Source organism: Canis aureus, chromosome 1, assembly GCF_053574225.1.
Source record: "Canis aureus isolate CA01 chromosome 1, VMU_Caureus_v.1.0, whole genome shotgun sequence".
NCBI classification, from domain to species: domain Eukaryota; kingdom Metazoa; phylum Chordata; class Mammalia; order Carnivora; family Canidae; genus Canis; species Canis aureus.
The window spans coordinates 37,750,091-37,774,161 of NC_135611.1; the positions used below are offsets into that span (position 1 = coordinate 37,750,091).

A 24,071-nucleotide genomic window follows, 5' to 3' on the forward strand; every position below is an offset into this window, starting at 1 on the left:
CTAATTCTTAGAGCTCATTTTGCCTAATAATAGCAGCTGTCTAGAGAACTAGTAAGTTTCTGGCACGATACCTTCCTTAGATTCTGGCATCAATAAATTTTACTGAGAGAACAATTTGGTTTATTAATTGATCTTATGTTAGTGAAATAAATTAGCTCATCAGCAATGAAAATAAAGTCCTGGCAGAGAGTAAAACAGGAATTGGAAACTTGGTTATTGTGTATTTTTTGCTCAAATATGTATTCAGTATGATACATGCCTTAAATCTTCTATGGAAATAGGCAGTATGTAAATTAAATGTCCCTGTCATTTTAGACATATTCCAGCCACTATTATTATAAAGAGGTCTGTTTTGTTTCTACCTTGGTAATACTTTGCTTATAATTTAGAGTCAATTTTCAAAAATAGAAATGTTGGCATGTTTAAACTTTATTTGAATGAGAGAGGTAAAATTGACAAAATAACTATTATGATTGTCCAAGTAGGAAACAGGTAAATAAAGTAAAATAAATAAGTAAAAATAGAAAAGAGTTAAATAAGTAATCAAACATGATTCTTAGTAAAGTTATTTAAAATCATCTTAAACTATTTAAATGATTTCAAAATAGATTGTAATTAACCTATCACAAGCTCTTTTTATAAAAATGAGAGCATAGGATAAGGACTAGGTTTAGATTTTCCTTTATTATAAAAAGCCAAGTTAAATTCTTAAAACAAGGGATCCCTGGGTGGCGCAGCAGTTTGGCGCCTGCCTTTGGCCCAGGGCGTGATCCTGGAGACCCGGGATCGAATCCCACGTCGGGCTCCCGGTGCATGGAGCCTGCTTCTCCCTCTGCTTGTGTCTCTGCCTCTCTCTCTCTCTCTCTGTGTGTGACTATCATAAATAAATAAAAATTAAAATAAATAAATAAAAGGTAAATCTCATAAAAAAAAATTCTTAAAACAAGCAAATGAGGATCAGAAGATGAAAGGAATCCCATTAATGACTCAGCAAATAATTCTTACAGGGCTGTTACAAGTCAATTTCCCAAACTTCACATGTTTATATTATGAGATGATAAAATGAATCATGACTTTTACAACTCTAAGAATAGGGAAAATGATCTGATTTTATGTCTTATTTTCTCTGATTTCATTTTGCTCAACTCTAAACATGTTATTCTAGGGTTTGAAGAGAGAAAAAAATAAAGCTCTTTGTGTTTTAAAAGGCTTATTTATAGCTTCCCTGCAAAACAACTCTTGATTATTGGCAATAATTGGCAGGATCATGGCATATGTAATTTAAATACCATAAAGTCTCTAAATAATTCTTTTTAGATTTGTGATGTGATAAAGAATGTCATTGCATCCAATATTTCTGTCATTTTTTTCTCTCTCATCCTGAGTTAAAATTAAAATCTATTTGTAATATAGGGAGAGAAGACCCAAGAATGTGGTAAGTCATGAGAAATGCCTATTTGGAATTAAAGTCTAGGCCATAGCTAAACTAAAAACTTTGTAATTAGATAATCATTAAATGATCTGTCTTGGAAAACATACATGCCATGAACTCATGGTACAGCCTACCAAGTTGAGAGTAATATCAAAAGAAAACCATCTATATCATGGATCAGAGAGCACAAATAGAAAGTAGTAAAGGCAAATAAGCGACTTGAATATCTTGAGGTTCTAATTCTTTTTTGTGATTACAATTACTTACCTGAACAAAACATGATTTTTACCCAATAGCACTTCCTTATTAAAAAAACCTTACATATATAATCCAGTAATCATTGAACATCATTTGATAATTGTATATATTTTAAAACTGTGTTTTGAAAATGTAGCCAGTTTCTTCAAACATTTTAATACAAAATTCATGTATTAGATTGGTTGTGGATTCCTCTGCTTCTATGTGTTTCTTATGAGGTTTCTAAATTTCTAATAGCCCTTAATCTATTGAGTTTTTGATCTTTCTGATCAGTGGGCCCCAAACATCAAAATCACATGTGGAATTCTGAAATATAGACACTCTCAGACTTCATTGTAGACCCACTGAAGGAGACTATTCAGAAGTGGGGTGCCAAGTTATATATTATTATTATTTAAAAACATTTTCTTGTGAACATTGTCATTTTTTTATGTTTGGGAACACTTGATCCTGTACAACTCTTAGGACACTTACTGTGTCTTAACGTCACGGTCATTTTTGTACATTTAATTAAATCTTCTTTATCAGATTGCAAGCTTCTGAACAACAATGCTCATATAACATTATATTAATGTTGAGCTTTTAAAAATTTTCTAAAATAACTTCCGTGTGTTAAACATTAAAAATATTTCTATGACTGATTCTAGGTTGTCTTACCATAAGTAAGAGGAATATGAAATAGCTTTTAAATATGTAAATCATATTATAATATAATAAAATGTTTTTTATTCCATTTATAATTGTTAATACCAATTACTCAGATTCCTTGGAGGGCAGTTTTAGTCATATCTACTGGCTTTCTTGTAGTCAGCGCCCAACCCATAGAATTATTTTATTTATTTATTTTTTATTTATGATAGTCACACACAGAGGGAGAGAGAGAGAGACAGGCAGAGACACAGGCAGAGGGAGAAGCAGGCTCCATGCACCGGGAGCCCGACGTGGGATTCGATCCCGGGTCTCCAGGATCGCGCCCTGGGCCAAAGGCAGGCACCAAACCGCTGCGCCACCCAGGGATCCCTATAGAATTCTTTTAATAAAGTCCATTAGTTAAATTTCTTTTTACCCTTTGCTGTGTTTAAATAGCAAATACGATTCCATGTTGAATTTAAAATATAACTCAACATTTTCACATGATGAAGGATTTTTTAAAGAATTTTTTTAAAATTTTTATTTATTTATGATAGTCACAGAGAGAGAGAGAGAGGCGCAGAGACACAGGCAGAGGGAGAAGCAGGCTCCATGCATCGGGAGCCCGACGTGGGATTCGATCCCGGGTCTCCAGGATCGCGCCCTGGGCCAAAGGCAGGCGCCAAACCGCTGCGCCACCCAGGGATCCCGATGAAGGATTTTTAACGTTGTTTTGTGAAAGTTATGAAAAATCCTGGGAAGCCAACGAAACAAGTCATTGAGCTTGAGTGAGTGAGTGTGTGTGTTTTGTATCACCACCACTGTTACCACTAACTTTCCTACCATCATTTACTATATGCTGACTGTGATATGCTGACTGTGATAAAGGTGCTTTTAATATATAAGCTCATTTACTCTTATCTTTTTTAAAGATTTTTATTTATTTATTCATGAGAGACACACACACAGAGAAGCAGAGACAGAGGCAGAGGGAGAGAGAAGCAGGCTCCATGCAGGGAGCCCGATGTGGGACTCCATCCCAGGACTCCAGGATCATGCCCTGAGCCAAAGGCAGACGCTCAACCACTGAGCCATCCAGGCATCCCACTCATTTAAGTCTTTATAAAATTCTACTAGTAAAAGGTTTTTCTGCTATGTTCCAGTGCCTGTGTTTGGCCTTGGGGAAGTCAAGACAAATAGGACCTGGTCATTACCCTTGAGTTTATAGTCTCATAGAGGGCCCTCAAAACATTTCATCTTTTCTTCCATGCTCTTAAAGTTATTTTTTCCTTTAACAAGTTTATTTTTTTAATGATCATCTGGACTAGTCTTTAATGCCATTTAAATATACCCAAGAAAATTGTTCTCAAGCTTAAAGCATAAAGAACATAATTGAGAGGGGATCCCTGGGTGGCGCAGCGGTTTGGCGCCTGCCTTTGGCCCAGGGCGCGATCCTGGAGACCCGGGATCGAGTCCCACATCGGGTTCCCGGTGCATGGGGCCTGCTTCTCCCTCTGCCTGTGTCTCTGCCTCTCTCTCTCTCTCTGTGACTATCATGAATAAATAAATAAAATCTTAAAAAAAAAGAAAAAAAAAAAAGAACATAATTGAGAGACTATATTAGGAAGAGATGGGCACATTTTGAGCCCTTACTATGCATGATTTCATTTAATACAACAAACTTGTGGCATGTATTTTATATAAGATTTATGAAGGGGAAAAATGAGGCTCATAGATGTTTAGAGAGAATGCCAAAGGTCCCCTAACTTGTAAGTAGAAAATGCCAGGATTTTAATCTTATCCGGAAGCATCCAAAGCCTTTACATTTCCTTTGGAATCATGCCATTTCTGTCTCTCACATGGTTTTGGTGCCTGATTTCTTGTCTGGCAACCATGAAAAAAGGAGAGTTCTCTAGGTAATCTGGGATTTATACAGCAGCAGCAGCAGCAGCAGCAGCAAGTTTTGCTATTATATGAGGTAGAGTAGTAGAATCTATATTAAAATACTTTAAAGATGTTAACGTAAGACATAGCAAAACCAGACTTAAATAAACTTGTTTCTGACATCCATCTCATAAGAAATGCTGCTAAACCTATTTGTCAATTCCTGGCAGCAGAAACCGGACTTACTAGTCATTCACAAATCCACTTGATTCAAGGGTTTCTCTAAATGATGACCTGGAAGACTTATTAGCTTGAGACTTTATGACATTAATATTAGTTGAAAATGGCTGAATTTACACCATGAAATGAAGACTATAGACATTTACCTGAAGCAATCATAAATAAATACTATCAGGCAACGTTTGACTGAAATGTCTAGTACTGATTCAGTAACTATTGAGATACACAGCCTTAGGGGGCTGGGAGAAAACACCTGCTTTTGGTCTCTGGATTTCTTTTCCAAATTTGTGAGTCCTTCTCTTTATTCATGCTGTTCTTGTCTCACTCTGGTTTGGTTCTTTGCATCAAGGTTATTATTTTATCGACAAGAAATTCTTGGGCTTTGTCCATGTGATTATTATTCAGAGGTCACTTTAAGTACAGAGTGTTTCTCTATTATCTTTAAAGGGGGGTTACTTCTTCTAATACACTTTGTGTTAGATAATTTCCAACTTAGTTCTTTGATATAGCACTCTAGCACTGCCCTGGACTATTATCCACTGCCCTCATGTTCTTCTCTGTGGTAAAAGGAAAGGATTTTACTTTCCACAGAAGAAATTCCAAATAGAAATCCAAATTAGAAATGGATCTCATGTTAGGCAGAACTACAGAAGCCATGTTATCTTGGGCTTAATATTCTGGCATGGCTTCATTCACATAGGCAGTTCTGGAGTTTTACTCTAATCTTATTTCTCCTATAATCCCATGGGCTGAAAAAGCAAGACTTTTCTTTAAGAGAAACGAAGCTTTATTAAGATTTGTTCCTTTTTAGTTGTCTTATGTTGGGTCACCAGGAAGCAGACTCTGAGACGGAGATTGCACTGCAGGAAGTGTATTAGGGATGCTTTGGAATCCACAACTGTGAGGAAATGTGAAGGAAGGAAAAAGGATTGGGTAGAGGGATGTGGTTTGGTCACAACAAAGCCATGGTTCACCAGACAGGTAGCTCTGCTGCTCAAGTATTGAACCCATCAGAGTTATATTCAATTAGGGCGAGGGTCTGAGTCTTCATACCTCTGCATTTTTATTGGTGGTAGGCTGCCCTTAAGTTGACCTTGAGTGAGGGAACTCTTTCAGTGGAGGCAATTCTGGAAAAAGGTTGACAGCCGAGAATTGTTTCAATAACTAAGGAATAAATCCTTCATTGCTAAAGACAGGATCTTGGCAGCACAATGCAGCATCCATGACACTAGTATTTCATGAAGAAGAAATAACGACATAGATTAAACCAACCTTTCTCAACCTTTCAAAATCATTCCTCCTCTTGATAAACGTAGAATGTGGCTCTGATATGTCTGAGGGAGGGCTAGCTGGCTTTGGACCGACAATCTGCACACGTTGCATATTTCCATTGGATGAAAGTATATTACACCCTGATATTTATTAGGGGATATGTATTTTCTTTCCCTTCTAATTTTCCTTCTCAGCCACCCCTATCTGAAGTCTGAACTGTAACATTTTCTGATATTTTCTTCAAAATACCAGGATAAAATCTGCACAGCAATGTTGTGTTATCCCTCCCTCTTTTTGTACATTATTCTATAATATCCAGAACATTTGCCAGCACCATACCAAATGCTCACAAAAGATCAGGTGATTAGTATGAAAAGCAGGAACCAATAGTTAGTATCTGCTTTTACTGTCAAAGGCTTTTAGTAGGGGTCTACATCAAAAGTAAGGTAGATGAATAATCAGAACCTAAATTGAGTTTTTTTTTTTTTTTTGGTCCTGAAAAAAATTGAATTGCTACTAATTATGAGATCAAATGGCATAAATAGCTATCACAGACATATTATAAAGGAATCCATGCTAAAATATGAGGATTACTAATTCATGCCAGATAGAGGAAGGAATAGATGGTGTGGGTGAGAGAAAATTAATTCTAAAGCAAAAGACAATGACTGTTAAAGGATCAGAGCAGGAATTGATGATGAAAGCAGAAACTCTTTATAAATTTCTGAAAGCACTTGATATATTCACCAGCAAGCATTCATTGTTTATGATGTGCTAGGTGCCTGGGATACAAAGATGAATATAGAATGCTGCCTACTGTCAACCAAATTGTTTTCTGGTGATTATGCACAGAGAAAATGTGCAAAAGGGTCTCAGTGGCCACCTTAATATGTGTGTCCAGATGCTTACTCTGTTACTCCTCTAACTTTCCCACTTTCTACTCTGTCCCTATTTGAGATTAATATGATGTTAGTTAAATATATATGGAGTAAATGCAATTATATATTATGTAATAAGTATATTTAGATATCTCAGCATTCACTTATTAGCTCTGGGGATATCTATTACTGTGATCAGAAGGACTGGGAAGAAATTGACAGCTCTGCAATGAGATTAGCCAGTTTTTATGTTAGTTTGTTGACCTTAGTGGCTGGAAGGGGGTATCCAGCACTAAAGCTGAGTAAGTTGAAATATTTTCAGTGTGGGCTAAGACATTACAAGGGTTTAGAAGAAAACATTCTAAAGTACCTTTTCTTATGAAGAAGAGGCTTGCACTTTTGAGTAAAGTGTAAGGTAGTAAAATGTGAAAGAAGGGGATAAGTCAAAAGCCTCCATCACAGGGGTGTTTGGGTGGCTCAGTCAGTTAAGCAGCCACCTTTGACTGGGGTCATGATTTCAGTGTCCTGAGATCGAGCCCACATCCTGCTCCCTGCTCAGGGAGGAGTTTGCTTCTCCCTCTCCCTCTGCACCTCCCCCTCGACCTGCCCCAACTTTGTGATCGCTCTCATTCTCAAATGAATAAATTAAAAAATAATCTTAAAAAAAGGCTCCACCACTTATTAGCTATGTGAATGGGCAAGTTGTTTCATTTGTATTTGGGGCTAATACTTGACTTATTTACATGACCAGATCAAAGGACATGTATATATGAATGTACTTTGAAAACTACAAAGCACAATGAAAATATAATAAATTATTGTAAAATTATAGGCTACAAGATATCAAATGTGAGATGAAAAGGAAATCTAGGAGTCATTGTAGCTTGCTGCCTGCAAAACTGGAAGTGATGGGGAAGAAAACAACTGAAAAATCCTTACAAGTGTTACTGAATAATAGTTTTAAATGGTGACAAGAATATTAAGCATCATCTGGAAAGTTATTGAGAAAAATAGCTATGACTAAACAAAGCTGCATGTATCTGCACCTGAGAAGATGAAATTCTAAAATTGAATTTTGAGAAAAAACAAACATATGTGGATCAAAAAAAGTAACTGGCCATGAAGACAATCAAGTATATACACAGATGTCCACATTTGGAGTGAATAGAAATATTGACACAATTTAGTCTTGAAAAGTTGATGGCTAATATAATCTATGAATTAAAATGTATAAGGATCACCAAGATTAAGGATTGTAAAGATGTTTAATCATTACAGAAATACTAGATTTTAGGAGCAGCTATCTTTTGAAGTTTGAAAGGGATGCTGAGATACAAAGTTAAAACTTCTACTTTATCCATGAGGTCACCCTGAGGGAGCACATGTACCAAAGATGGATGGATGGGGTGGGAGGCGAAGAGACAGATCACCTCATATCCCTTCTTATTCTCCCTAGAGGAGGAGGAGAAATGGCAGAGGTAAGACTGGGCAACGTTTTCCTTCTAAAGTGTGAGGTGCCTCATTTCTGTGTTTTTGCCCTGTAGTCTTTCTAGTTACCTGCTTCATCCTAGGGGGAATTTAAGAAGAGACTAGTAAGATTGGCAGTGTGGGGTTCGTGTGCCTGCCTACTCACCTCTCAGCCCTTGGGCACCCCCCATACCTGAGAGCATGCAGGGTCATTGGGATTACCTTGAATTCAGGGCCACTAGTAGTGTGCCTGGATTAAACGTCACCCAGAGACCTGGACATCAGTTAATGAATGAATCAGCCAATCATGGGACATGGCACATTCCCATGACCATTTCTCCTGTGCCCAGGGATAGGCTCACCTTTGGCCTGTGCATAGTCAGCCACTTCCTGGCAGGTTTCTTCATTAGTAAGATGTTTGTTTTCAGATGTTGGGTTCACAATAATGCTGCCCAAGGAGCCTTACTGTTAAATCACTTTGGCTCCTTTTGCTTTTAGTTGTAATTACTTGGGCTTCTTTTATAAGAGACAACAATGTTTTAGTGAATAGTGGAGAGTAATAAATCTAACACAAATATCCCATAGCAATGCCTTCTTACTTTCACATACAGTTTAATGACCTTAAACCATGGTTCTGTGTCAAGTGGAGAGGTCCAAAATACCTGCCCAAATTACATATAATCAAGGGGCTTTGGCAGCTTAGGGAACTACAGTTATGCTGCCAAGTAAGAACATTTTAATTCATAGAAACCATAATTTGCTTTTCTTCCTGTATCTACTTTACATCATTTTGCCTTTTACCATCTAAATAAGGATTTTTCCAGAGTTCATATACTATGAAAACAATGTAACCATATTTCCTCAAATTGGATTCCATATATCTCAGTGTTTTGATGGCTTCCTGATAGTGTTTCATATAGAAGAAGTATTAGTTGTCAACCCTTTGCAAATAACAAGTAGATATTTGGTACATTCCACAAAAAAATATTATTGCCTTGATTAGCAAAGGAATCTTACAGCACATCTCATTGTTAGAAAGCCCAGTGCCAGACTCTAAAAGAAAGGAGGCACACTATTTCTCCTTATTTACTTGACAAATATTAATTGATCACCTACTATGTGTCAAACACTGTGCTAAAGACAGGATCTTGGCAGCACTATGAAATGAAGACACTATGTGTCAAACACTGTGCTAGGTTCTAGGAATATATCAGTCAACAAAATTCTGTTTTCAGAAAGCTGATATCCTGGTGGAAAAAGACAGTAAAAATGATAACTAAATTATATAATATGTTAAAAGCCAAACACTATGAAGCTATGGAGCAGGGGAATGGTGATATGGAGAGTCAGGGTGGGCTAGATCTTTTTTTTTTTTTTATTTTTTTTTTATTTTTTTTTTATTGGTGTTCAATTTACTAACATACAGAATAACACCCAGTGCCCGTCACCCATTCACTCCCACCCCCCGCCCTCCTCCCCTTCTACCACCCCTAGTTCGTTTCCCAGAGTTAGCAGTCTTTACGTTCTGTCTCCCTTTCTGATATTTCCCACACATTTCTTCTCCCTTCCCTTATTTTCCCTTTCACTATTATTTATATTCCCCAAATGAATGAGAACATATAATGTTTGTCCTTCTCCGACTGACTTACTTCACTCAGCATAATACCCTCCAGTTCCATCCACGTTGAAGCAAATGGTGGGTATTTGTCATTTCTAATAGCTGAGTAATATTCCATTGTATACATAAACCACATCTTCTTTATCCATTCATCTTTCGTTGGACACCGAGGCTCCTTCCACAGTTTGGCTATCGTGGCCATTGCTGCTAGAAACATCGGGGTGCAGGTGTCCCGGCGTTTCATTGCATTTGTATCTTTGGGGTAAATCCCCAACAGTGCAATTGCTGGGTCATAGGGCAGGTATATTTTTAACTGTTTGAGGAACCTCCACACAGTTTTCCAGAGTGGCTGTACCAGTTCACATTCCCACCAACAGTGTAAGAGGGTTCCCTTTTCTCCGCATCCTCTCCAACATTTGTTGTTTCCTGCCTTGTTAATTTTCCCCATTCTCACTGGTGTGAGGTGGTATCTCATTGTAGTTTTGATTTGTATTTCCCTGATGGCAAGTGATGCAGAGCATTTTCTCATATGCATGTTGGCCATGTCTATGTCTTCCTCTGTGAGATTTCTGTTCATGTCTTTTGCCCATTTCATGATTGGATTGTTTGTTTCTTTGGTGTTGAGTTTAATAAGTTCTTTATAGATCTTGGAAACTAGCCCTTTATCTGATATGTCATTTGCAAATATCTTCTCCCATTCTGTAGGTTGTCTTTGAGTTTTGTTGACTGTATCCTTTGCTGTGCAAAAGCTTCTTATCTTGATGAAGTCCCAATAGTTCATTTTTGCTTTTGTTTCTTTTGCCTTCGTGGATGTATCTTGCAAGAAGTTACTATGGCCGAGTTCAAAAAGGGTGTTGCCTGTGTTCTCCTCTAGGATTTTGATGGAATCTTGTCTCACATTTAGATCTTTCATCCATTTTGAGTTTATCTTTGTGTATGGTGAAAGAGAGTGGTCTAGTTTCATTCTTCTGCGTGTGGATGTCCAATTTTCCCAGCACCATTTATTGAAGAGACTGTCTTTCTTCCAATGGATAGTCTTTCCTCCTTTATCGAATATTAGTTGCCCATAAAGTTCAGGGTCCACTTCTGGATTCTCTATTCTGTTCCACTGATCTATGTGTCTGTTTTTGTGCCAGTACCACACTGTCTTGATGACCACAGCTTTGTAGTACAACCTGAAATCTGGCATTGTGATGCCCCCAGATATGGTTTTCTTTTTTAAAATTCCCCTGGCTATTCGGGGTCTTTTCTGATTCCACACAAATCTTAAAATAACTTGTTCTAACTCTCTGAAGAAAGTCCATGGTATTTTGATAGGGATTGCATTAAACGTGTATATTGCCCTGGGTAACATTGACATTTTCACAATATTAATTCTGCCAATCCATGAGCATGGAATATTTTTCCATCTCTTTGTGTCTTCCTCAATTTCTTTCAGAAGTGTTCTATAGTTTTGAGGGTATAGATCCTTTACCTCTTTGGTTAGGTTTATTCCTAGGTATCTTATGCTTTTGGGTGCAATTGTAAATGGGATTGACTCCTTAATTTCTCTTTCTTCAGTCTCATTGTTAGTGTATAGAAATGCCACTGACTTCTGGGCATTGATTTTGTATCCTGCCACGCTATCGAATTGCTGTATGAGTTCTAGCAATCTTGGGGTGGAGACTTTTGGGTTTTCTATGTAGAGTATCATGTCATCGGCGAAGAGGGAGAGTTTGACTTCTTCTTTGCCAATTCAATTTGCCAATTGAATGCCTTTAATGTCTTTTTGTTGTCTGATTGCTGAGGCTAGGACTTCCAGTACTATGTTGAACAGCAGTGGTGAGAGTGGACATCCCTGTCTTGTTCCTGATCTTAGGGGAAAGGCTCCCAGTGCTTCCCCATTGAGAATGATATTTGCTGTGGGCTTTTCGTAGATGGCTTTTAAGATGTCGAGGAATGTTCCCTCTATCCCTACACTCTGAAGAGTTTTGATCAGGAATGGATGCTGTATTTTGTCAAATGCTTTCTCTGCATCCAATGAGAGGATCATATGGTTCTTGGTTTTTCTCTTGCTGATATGATGAATCACATTGATTGTTTTACGGGTGTTGAACCAGCCTTGTGTCCCAGGGATAAATCCTACTTGGTCATGGTGAATAATTTTCTTAATGTACTGTTGGATCCTATTGGCCAGTATCTTGTTGAGAATTTTTGCATCCATGTTCATCAGGGATATTGGTCTGTAATTCTCCTTTTTGGCGGGGTCTTTGTCTGGCTTTGGAATTAAGGTGATGCTGGCTTCATAGAACGAATTTGGAAGTACTCCATCTCTTTCTATCTTTCCAAACAGCTTTAGGAGAATAGGTATGATTTCTTCTTTAAACGTTTGATAAAATTCTCCTGGGAAGCCATCTGGCCCTGGACTCTTGTGTCTTGGGAGGTTTTTGATGACTGCTTCAATTTCCTCCCTGGTTATTGGCCTGTTCAGGTTTTCTATTTCTTCCTGTTCCAGTTTTGGTAGTTTGTGGCTTTCCAGGAATGCGTCCATTTCTTCTAGATTGCCTAATTTATTGGCGTATAGCTGTTCATAATATGTTTTTAAAATCGTTTGTATTTCCTTGGTGTTGGTAGTGATCTCTCCTTTCTCATTCATGATTTTATTAATTTGAGTCTTCTCTCTCTTCTTTTTAATAAGGCTGGCTAATGGTTTATCTATCTTATTAATTCTTTCAAAGAACCAACTCCTGGTTCTGTTGATCTGTTCCACAGTTCTTCTGGTCTCGATTTCATTGAGTTCTGCTCGAATCTTTATTAACTCCCTTCTTCTCTTGGGTGTAGGATCTATTTGCTGTTTTTTCTCTAGCTCCTTTATGTGTAAGGTTAGCTTTTGTATTTGAGTTCTTTCCAGTTTTTGAATGGATGCTTGTATTGCGATGTATTTCCCCCTTAGGACTGCTTTTGCTGCATCCCAAAGATTTTGAACGGTTGTATCTTCATTCTCATTAGTTTCCATGAATCTTTTTAATTCTTCCTTAATTTCCTGGTTGACCCTTTTATCTTTTAGCAGGATGGTCCTTAACCTCCCTGTGTTTGAGGTCCTTCCAAACTTCTTGTTGTGATTTAGTTCTAATTTCAAGGCATTATGGTCCGAGAATATGCAGGGGACAATCCCAATCTTTTGGTATCGGTTCAGACCCGATTTGTGACCCAATATGTGGTCTATTCTGGAGAAAGTTCCATGTGCGCTTGAGAAGAATGTGTATTCAGTTGAGTTTGGATGTAAAGTTCTGTAGATATCTGTGAAATCCATCTGGTCCAGTGTATCATTTAAAGCTCTCGTTTGGGCTAGATCTTAAATAAAGTAGTCAACATGGGCTGCATTGATGAGGGAACATCTGCACGAAAAATGGAAGATGAGTGTATTCATTTTCTGTGGTTGCTGTAACAAAATATCACAAACTTAGTGGCTTAAAACAACAGAGATTTATTTTCCCATAGCTTCCGAGGCTAGAAGAGGCTAAGTCAATGTTGATGGGCCATGGTCCCTCTGAAATCTTTAGGGGAGAATCCTTTGCTTCATCCTAGCTTCTGGTGGTTCTTGGCAATCCTTGATATTCCTTGGCTTGTAGCTACATTACTCCAATCACTGCCACTGTCTCTTCATATGACCTCTGTGCATCCTCTCCACTATTTATAAGACCATGAATCATGTTGGATTATGGCCCACCTTAATGACTGTATTTTTAACTTGATTACATCTAAAGATCTTATTTTTAAGTAAGGTCACATTCACAGTTATCAGGAATTAGGATTTCAACATATCTTGAAGGACACAATTCAACCCACAAAAATGAGATAATCAGCTAGGCAAACTATTCGAGTTTTGAGTTAGGGTCTAGTACAAAAGCCCTGAGGAGGAGGCATGATGAGTGTGTTTGAGGAACATGAAGGAAGGCATTTTTCTAGTACAGAGTAAGTGAGGGGAGAGTGGAAGGAGGGTAAGGTCAGAGTAGAACCAGGGGATAGCCCCTGAGGTGACTTATGGGCCATTAATGGGGCTTGAGTTTTTAATACAGGTAAAATAGAGAGCTTTTGGGATTTGATTTTCATCTTTAAATGTTCACTCCAGCAACTATGTTGAAAATAAGTTATGGTGGCAGAGAGTGATACAGGGAATCTGATTAGAAGTCTGTTGCAATATTCCAAGTAAAATTGGATGGTGGTTTGGATTAGGGTGCCAGCAGTGGAAATGGTGATAAATTAAAAGGTATAGCCCAGGGATTTCCTGATAGATGTGAATGTGCAAAAGAAGACTCAGGGATGACCTTCAAGGAGTTGTGCATGAGCAACTGGAAGGATGGCATTAGAGGCAGGATGAGAGGCTCAGTTGAAGTCTTGCAAAGTTTGGGATGCCATTTTAACTGGTGGAGATCTTAGATAATTCATTGTATATAAAGGTCTGGAGCTCATGGGAGACATCCAACAGAAGAGCTGCCTCTTGTCAGATGGCATTTATGCAAATTAGGAAAAGCCATCTCCTCAGGACCAGCAAAGCTCTGGACCAGGTCTCCACCTTCCCATCTGCCTAGGGGAGCCTTCATGCAGTGTTAACCATGCATACACCATTTTGAGAACAGGCCATTTCTTCCTTCCCTTCTCCATAGGAGAGCCAGATGAGTTTTCATTTCTTTCAGTCAGAATCACCTTGGACAAGGTGTGAGGAAAGTATGGGTATAAAGATAGAAGGCTAGAGACGCTGACACTAGCATATTCTTTCTAGGGATGCAAGGGTCTGTTCTTCATTGGCCTTGCCTGATGGTAAGAAATGCCCGTAGGAAGCCAGGAACTTCCCCATGGCTAAGGGACTGATCCAAACATGCAATTTTTTTTCTTTGTTTCCGTCAATGACATACACAGTTCAATATACTCTCATTTTAAAATTTATGACTGAAAGATACTTAACTGGTTATTTATGGACTGTTAGGATTACTAAGTTTTGGTGAACAAGTGCATTTCCAAGCTTATCGAGAACTCTTAACTCAGTATTCTGCTAAGAAGTGTGGTGCCCACTCAACACTTGGCATGCTTGCAAAGCCTTTTCTGTGCAAGTCTCCACATGGATTGTTGGGTTTACTGCACATTTCAAAAAGGAGCCTTTGCTGTGAGTGTATTATGTGTTGCTCTGAGTTTGTCATGCTTGTCAATTGTTATTCTTTTGGTGTTATAATTAAAAATGACCCTTAATTTATCTTTCTTATTTTCAATGAAATCTATTATGGGTTTTGTGATTGAAGCCACAGTACAGAGTGAGTGATACATATTTAAAACAGAAGTACTTGGGGACTGGTTTTCCAATAACTAAACTTAAGACCACCAAGCATTGTGGTTCAAACAGAAATATGAATTATCTGTACCACCACTGCTACGGCATGGACAGACAGGTACACACAATACATCTATTCCTTGTCATATTTTATTTGGATAGTGGCACTTCATGTAGCACAGGAGGTGGTGGAAGGCAGCAGGCCATTTGGCTTTCACCCAAGTGGGTTTGAGTCAGTTGCTGCTCTGTTTCAGGGGCTGCTCTTATTCATTCCTCTTTCAGTGCTACTTTTTCTTGCTTTCCTTTTCCCATCTCCTCAATCACTGCTGCTCCAATTCAGTATTGAAGAGACAGAAAATTTCCACACCACAATGTCAGTGTTAAGAATCAGAGTGGTAACAGCAGAAAAAGTACTGTCTGGGTATCTGTTGAATTGCATAAGGAATACAAAAAATAACCAATTATTCTCTGTTTCTAAAATTTAGGAAATAAATTTTATATCCAAATAGTGAAGGGGCCAAAATTGGACATCACCTATTTTTTTTTTTTTTTTTTTTTTTACCGGGAATTCAAAGGATCTCTTGTTTCTTTCAAAAATTACTTCTAGATTAACTGGCTCACTTTCTATATCCACAAGCATGTACTGTATATGCCTTCATGTACCAGGCACTGATCTGGGCACAGAGCTAACTCCATACTTCACTTTAGCAGAAGGATTTGGTCTAAGAGATCGGGGCAAGGCAGAGCAACTCAGGGCTTGCTGTGAAGCTCCGGAGCTAGAAGGGCTGTTGATGGAGATGACTGGGAACAAGGGTAGATTACTAAACTGATGACAGAGAAGAAAATACAGGGGGCCTGACAAAGGTGTTCCATATTAAAATTCATTTAGCAAAGCATATGCTAGCTTAGTCGACACGTTCAACAAAATATAAGCAAATACACATTATTAGGAAAAAGATTTCCCTTTTTTTTTTTTTTTTGTTCTGTGTTATGAGAGAAGTAAAATGTTGCACAGGCTGGAAATGTTTCCTGGTGTTCCGTGTGGCATCCCACCTAAAGCATCTTCGTTGTTATTCAGGTTTAGATCTGCTAGTGTGATGGAAGGTGAAAGGGTTTTTGTTGCTGAACTCTTCCTGTGGCGGGCCTGAACTGTCTTCTTTCTGTGTTGTTTCTGATGGCAGTCTGAGAGTCCTCCAGATGAATAACTCACTTGAGAGAGCAGCTGTGGAAATACATGGTTAAAAAAAATAAAGGTTCTGCCGATTTAGCACAAGTGCTAACTAAGACTGGCATTTGGATCTGTGTCGGTGCAGCTGATATCTGCTGGCAGTCACTGATTGCCCTAAGATGCTGGGATGGAGAGATTAAGGTAAAGGAAGAAAGCGTATTTCTCACCATTCCACTGGCATGAATTGTGAATGTAGACACAGACTCATGCTATCACTAGATTCAATATACTTGGAGGTATTCTTATACTCATGTATTCTTATTTATAGGATGTTTTATAGTATTTAATACTAAATATTTCAGCAGGAACTTAGAAAACTAATATGATTAGGGCGCTTTAATAATCTCAATCTTGTATTTTGTTTCATAGGGGCTTTCTTATGGTTGTAAGAACGTGGTACCAAAACCATTACCATAGATGTTGTGCAAAGCCCATATGCTTGAAATTGGGGTGAGCAGTATGCAGTTTCAGAGGTGATTTGTAGTTTAAAAGCAACACCCCCTTCAGCATCTTAGATATGAGGTTTATACAAATCTGAGGTGATTGGTGGGATGGGAAGACAGATCATCTGTGAGTAAAATGAGAGAGAAGAAAGGGGGGACAGAGAAAAGGAGATAAACTTTTCTGAAGAAAAGACCCTAAATTAGCTTTCCTTATTGGAACAAGTTGTTGGAGAACAGCTTTTGTGTTTGTTTTGAAAATATTGAAACTTTATAAGCAATACCCCCATTATTAAAAACTTACTATCTGGGACACCTGGATGGCTCAGTGGTTGAGCATCTGCCTTTGGCTCAGGGTGTGATCCCAGGGTCCTGGGATCGAGTTCTGCTTTTCCCTCTGCCTGTGTCTCTGCCTCTCTCACGAATAAATAAAATATCAGAAAGGGAGACAGAACGTAAAGACTGCTAACTCTGGGAAACGAACTAGGGGTGGTGGAAGGGGAGAAGGGCGGGGGGTGGGAGTGAATGGGTGACGGGCATGGGGGGTTATTCTGTATGTTAGTAAATTGAACACCAATAAAAAATAAATTAAAAAAATTTTTTTAAAAAACCCCAAAAAACTTACTATCTTGTTCCAACTATCAAAAAGAATATATATATACAAATACACACACACACACACACACACACACACATACATATTTAACTCTATGAGAGAAAACTAAAGTACGGAGTCTGTCCAGTCTCCTGCCCCTCTACCCTTCTACATAGTACCTGGAAATGTAGAGTTAAGTCCTCTTGAATGCAAAAGCATAGGTAATATCTTTTACTTCCTAAGCAATCAATAAAAGCTGTGTCTTCTCAATTGTGAGGATCTATAGATTGATAACTGGTGGGTTACCAAAAATGAAAACCAGACTAACATTGTCTTTTTATTTATTTATTTATTTATTTATTTATTTATTTATTTATTTATTTATTTATTTTTATATTTTTAAAAGATTTTATTTTATAATTTATTCATGAGACACACACACACACACACACAGAGTGGGGCAGAGACACAGGCAGAGGGAGAAGTAGGCTCCATGCAGGGAGCCTGATGCAGGACTTGATCCTGGGACTCCAGGATCACACCCTGGGCTAAAGGTGCTAAACCGCTGAGCCACCCAGGGATCCCCTGACATTGTCTTTTAAAGCCAGGAATTGTAAAGAAATTATCAGCTAGAATTTTCATTTTCATTGCCTGTTTGCTCACATCCATTGTATCTCTTTAAAGCCAAGGACAGGTTAAGAGGTGGCTAAGCAATACTTGTTTTTCCACTTTGTACTTTGTTTTCATTCTCTTCAGTGAGAATAGGGCTTGAGCGACTTTTTGAATTCTTATTTAGAGATTTGCCACACTGACAACACACAACTGTAAAGTGAATATGGCACTAGCTGACTGTCACTAAGAAAGCTGGTAAACATGCAGTTTTGGTGACCCAGAGAATCACACACAGATTCTTCAAGAAACCATTGGTCAGAGAGAGAGAGTGTCATACCTTCTACTTTGCTCGTATGTACAAGCAACTGATGTTGAGGCTGATGTAGCAATTAAGTTTACTATCTTAGACATTTTGCTATTATGAGAATTTTATGTACACTATCATATGGATGGAGTGACGGTGCTTTGAACTAATAACCAATTACTTTCCTCTCTTTTCCTCTTCTGGGTATACAAGCTTCTGCCTTCACTGCTTCAAGAAAGGGAAGATGTAACAAAAAATAATGAATATAAGGAAATCAAAATCTTACCTTTTGTAGTTCCAAAACTTTGGTCCTGGGGGTTGGAGATGAGGGCACAGTTTAGAATTTTCAGTGATCCAGGGAAAGCCAGTTCTTTACTCCTGAAACTAGAAGAGGGTCCTTACATTATGAGAGAAGAGAAAGGCACAACATGAGCAAAGAGCTAGATGTTGAGGGTTCCTAGAGAAAGGGCTTCTACAGTATTTTTTCTGGCCTGAACTTGAGTCTATCAAGTAGTTTTAGGGGACCTGAGAGCAGGGAGGATCTAGGCCTTGGTGGGGCATGGGAAAATGGAGTGAGGCATAGGGGGTGAAGGGGAGGGGCTAATGCAGACAGCAAGATTATCTTTTTGTGTTCTCAACTGTGGAACAGAAATGGCACTGTGGTGTCCAGGCATACAGGGCTAAGACAATTTCACAGTTCTTTGTATCCCAGTGAGGGTGAGGACAACACACTGTTGTCTGTGTGCTCGAATGTGACACAAAACTACCTTATACATTCCCAGTGAAGATCTCACAGTCCGCAGTGGAGCAGGAAGAGCTAAATGTTCCCCAAGTGCCCTAGATGGATGTGGGGATGTCTGAGAGAGCAGACCTGAGTGGACGTGTTGTTGTAGTGAGGGTGATGTGGAAGTGTCCCATGAGAATAGATGAGCCAGGGCAGGTACAACAATGCCCATCTGGGCAAAGCATCATTTCAAACACCTGGAGCCACTAAAGTACTTTGAGATAAAGGGCATCCTGACTGCAACTTGCTCACAATGATTTAGGGGTGGGAAAATGGGACAAGAAATTGTGATAAAATATTAATATTTGGGGAATCTGGGGAAGGATACATAGAAATTCTTTGTATATTCCATATGTCTGAAATTAATTCAAAATACAAGGTTAAAAAACTAAAGAGAGAGAGAAAGGAAGAAAGTGAAAGAGGCCAAGAGATGAAAATTAAAGCTCACAGAGAGGTCTGGGTTGTGTTCAAGACCGACAGTGTATCATTCACTCAAAAATCGTAGCCTTGCGGTACTGAATTCATAATAACTGGGAGCTTACCTTTTCACATCTGAAAGGAGAGAGGGAAGAACAGACTTACAGAGGTTTGAGGATACATAGTAGCAAGAATCGAAGAGGAGTGATAATTTCTTTTAAATTGAAGTTAATATAAAGTGAACCGAATGTGACCTGAGGCAGCCCATAGTTCACAGGATGATAAGTTTAGAAAACTTGAACTTTTCATGAGTTAGTTAAGGGGGCAAATATGTGCTTTTATCTAGGAGCATTTATTTAAATTAAATCAATGCCTTTATTATTGAATTCATTGATAAATGTATATGCTTTTATATAATTCTAAGCATTTTGTGCTAGGTATTGTGGGAGCTATAATGAATGTGGCTGGGTTGTAACTATAACGATGTGATGCTTTCAAGGTGATTATGAGTCTTGAGAAGTGACAGACATATATACAAACAACGTGGAAGGATAGAATGTAAGAATGACTATACAAAGTATATAAGTGAAATGGCATAGCAACAAAAATTGCTTTTTTTGGAGGGCCAGGAAAGGTTTTGTGGAGGAGGGGGCATTTCAAGCTGGAGATCGAAGGTTCAGTAGGATTTTAGTGGATAGAGGTAGGATGTTTAGGGAGGGTAGCCCCTTTGAAAATTATGAGCTAAAATATAAGCACAGGTTAAGTATGCTGAGTGCGAGGTGGATGGGTATTTTTCACAGAGCTACTTTGGGACTGGAAAATAGGTATGGTGGAGGAGGTAGGAACATAGTAGGCAGATAGGAACACAGTCCGGATGCTCTTGATTTCTTAAAAGAATTCAATGGTTTCATCTTTTTAAACATTTAACTTCTTTTCCTATTTGTAGATTATTTTGATATCTGTTTTGAAGTAAGGATCCAATAAAACACTCTATCCACCCTCCGTACCCCCCTACTTCACAGCTAGTCCATTGTCCTAAACATCATTTATTAAATAATTGTCTTTGGCTTCCTTTCTTCACCTCTTTACATATCCAATAAATGACCAACTTCTATCAAATCTCTGTATTTCTCAAACATTTTCATTTTCTCCATCCTCATCGTCCACACTTCAAGCCACAATTATCTCTTACCTGAATTACTTGAACAATGACACCACTAGCCTTCTTGCTAGTCTTGGCATCCTCCTTCTCATCCATTTTAAAAAGGTAAATCTGATCAAGTCATTTGCCTGCTTAAAATTCTTCAGTAGCTTCTCATTGCCCTTACAGAAAGTTCAAAATCTCTAATATATCACCCAGAGTCTTGATGATCTGGCTTCTGCAGATTCATTTCTTGCCAGATTCTCATTAATTTCTCTGTGTTCCAGCCACTGGGAACTTCTTTCTGTTCACCATGCCCTTCTCTATGCCAGAACAACTCTTCACCTAGCTGCTGCTTCAGATCCCAGCTTATAAGTCACTTTCTCTTGGTAGCCTTCCTATATTCCTGACTATAGATTTGCTCATCCTTTAAAATACTCCCCTAGGACTCCACAAATCTCCTTTTTCATATGCTTCATTACTTATTTTATAGGACTGCCTTCCCCACTAAACCATCGGCTCCAAAGGACCTTGCCATTCATCTCTTCCCAGAACTCAGTGGGGCTTTTGGTACATAAATATGATTCAGATATATTTATTGAGTGGGGTAACTGAGTGGCTCAGTCAGTTAAGTGTCTGCTTTCGGCCCAGGTCATGATCCCAAGGTCTTGGGATCGAGCCCCACATCAAGCCCCACATTGGGCTCCCTACCTAGCAGACAGTCTGCTTCTTCCTGTCTACCACTTGTGGTCTCTCTTGTGCATTTCTCTCTCTCTCTCTGTCTTTCTCAAGCAAACAAATAAATAAATCTTTAAAAAATGCATTTATTCAGTAATCAAACACATTCCTTCTCCTACTGATTTGTGATGTATTTTTGGTCCTATGTTAACATCTTTATTTTAAAGTCTGTTTTTGGGTCATCTATTCAGTAATCTTGATCTCCCCCCTCCATCCTACCTTATCTATCAACCTGTCATCATTCTTCTATGTTTCTTAATATTACTTAATTACTTAATCTTTATTTCAACTTTTAGATATGTTTTGGATGTCATTTTAAAAAATAAAACATTTATTGTACCTATTCTTTCCTGTTTATTTTTTTAGATTAGCCTACAAATCCTTAGTATTTTACCAAAGATTATATAAACCATATTTTGGAAAGAACTGGCACCTTTACAGTCACGTCAATATTTTACAGTACTTTTCCTATACAGAGAAGCATGTTAAGCTTTTTCATTATTCATGTCTTTCTTTGTCTCTAAGGAATGTTTGCAGTTTTTTATAACTATAAAAAACCTGGAAGAAAACATAAGTGCATGTTTATTAAATATCTGGGCAGAAAATGATTTTCTAAACATTAAAGCAATAGAAGAGCTAACAATGGAACAGGCTAATTGATATAGCTATATAACAATGAAAACAATAGCATATGTTTAAACACATTATAAATAAAATTAAAGGACAAGTGAGAAGCTGGGAGAATAATTGCAATAGAGATGCCAAATGGCTTCTATCTTTACCAAATAAAGAAATGACACAAGTTGATAAGAAAAACAGTATTTTTTCAATGAAAAATGGGCAAAGAACTTGAGCAGGTTTTAGAGAAGGAATTAAAAATGACATAGACTATTCTTTTTAAATAATTCTGATTCTGACATGTCACTGCCTCAGCTGTTTTTAGATCACATGTAAGGCTCTTTGGTTGAATGACACCTTCCAGGTATTTAAAGTAACTAGATCCTTTGTTAAATTTAGGCTACAAGCTTTAAAATTTTATTTTAGTACCTTCTCAGGGCTTTTCTATTTAGTACCTTCTCAGGGCTTTTGTATTTAGTTATCTAGGTAAAAAGAAATGAATAAAAGTGGTATTTTCTATATCTCATAAGGAGGAGAAAGATCTTGGTACTTAATTGACTGTAAACATGTATCAACCAGTGTTTTCAGTATACGTTGATTTCAATACCCTAAGTGTATCCCAAGTGTTTATTAGCATTTTTATGGTTATTGATCTAAGTATTATGCATTTGGATGCTTTGAGGAATCAAGATTTGAGTTTTTTTGGATAATTCTTTTATTACCTACTTTAAAAATTGAGAAATGATATTTTGATGTAAGTGCTGAATGAAAGTTTATCATGGAAATGATGGGTTTATTTAACAAAATCTGACACAGTATTGCTTTGTGCTGGCACAGTTTGCATTCTGGGAATGCGTAAAAAGATAAGACTATGCCAGCTACCAAGACGTACTGGAGTACTGAATGGACTATCTTGCATCGTTGTGGTAGGTGACATATATTAGATTTGAAAATAGCCAACACATAGTACCCCTCTTTTCTTTCTAGTTCAGGAATGATTATGGAAGAATCAGAGATAGCAATCAAAATATCATTTTTCTTTTTGTTAAGGATAAGTTAGACTGTTTGGCTTGGCCTAAATTGATAATAAGATACACAAATTCTGATTCATCATTCCTTCCCACAGTGTCCTACTGAATTGAGCTCACCTATCTAAAATTGCAGCTTTCTATCTAAAGGACAAAACCTGTCCCAATTAGCTTACAATATGGGTTGGCAGAAAAGTGTGTGTCCTAAGGCCAGACTACTCTGTAGGCCACACATGCCCAATTGCTTCTTCCCACAGCCGCTCATCAGGCAATCCACTTATCCAACCATGGAGAGTCAGGGAGGGATCTGATACTATTTTTACCAGCCGAGTAGAGTTTTCTCTCCTGTGTAGTTTTGTAGAAAGCAGAAGATTAGCACAATCTCAAACACTTGCCCAAGATTTCTCAATTTGTTTTTTGCCTTAAGGTTATCTGGAGTGTGACTGTCTCTCTCAGGGGGAGGAGATCATGAATTTATCCTTTTACCTTCATGAACTCCTACCCTGAATACTACCATTGTTCCTTACTCTGTCTTCTGAGACCACTGGTGGGTAGTGTAGACATGCAGTGGATCAGAAGTACACATCAGTTAAATCAGTTGTAAGACCTTGCTGTCAACTAGGATTAGTAGTCATTCCCTGTTCATGTCCCCGCCCCAAATTAGGTCTAGCTTTGTGATCAACCTCAAGAGCGATTCAGCGAGATTGAATGGTAGCACAATGGTACTCCAAACATTACAATGGCAACCCAGAAACGTCCCTAAATACGGTATCCTCCCTTTATAAAATTCCCATGTCAAAGAGCTACGGAAATCACCCTGCTTTTGTCTGAGATATTAAGGTCCACAATCTCTAAGTTAAAATCAAAAGGAATTGACTTTCAAAAACCACGTCACCCAGTTTCTCTTTCTGCTCGGTGTCTGGTAGAGGCCTGTGCTCCGCAGCCTGGATAGAACTGGGTTTCTGGTCTCAGTGGCAGTTTGAGCTGCCTTATTGTATTGGAATGAGTAAGATTCTGTCAGCGTAATCCTCTCCTATGCCTCGATTTTTAAATCTTTTTATTTGACATGATTGTTGGTTCACATGTAGTTGTAAGAAGTAATTACGGAAAGGTTCCGTGTCCCCTTTACCTAGTTTTCTCCACATCTTACCATTATGATATGACACATATCAAACCCAGGAG

General features: G+C 38.1%; 1 protein-coding gene and 1 long non-coding RNA gene across 8 annotated transcripts in view; one reads left to right on the forward strand and one right to left on the reverse strand.

Annotated features, from left to right (window-relative positions):
- The window catches only part of GRM1 (glutamate metabotropic receptor 1), a 395,756-nt gene that overhangs the window by 37,332 nt on the left and 334,353 nt on the right, over positions 1-24,071 (forward strand). The window lies entirely within an intron of this gene.
- The window catches only part of LOC144312969 (uncharacterized), a 28,430-nt gene continuing 19,479 nt past the window's right edge, over positions 15,121-24,071 (reverse strand). Inside the window, exons 2-3 of the long non-coding RNA XR_013378615.1 lie at positions 18,450-18,547; positions 15,121-16,206 (exon numbers count right to left, since the gene is read on the reverse strand). This is a non-coding gene — a long non-coding RNA (uncharacterized LOC144312969). The remainder of the gene's footprint in view (positions 16,207-18,449; positions 18,548-24,071) is intronic.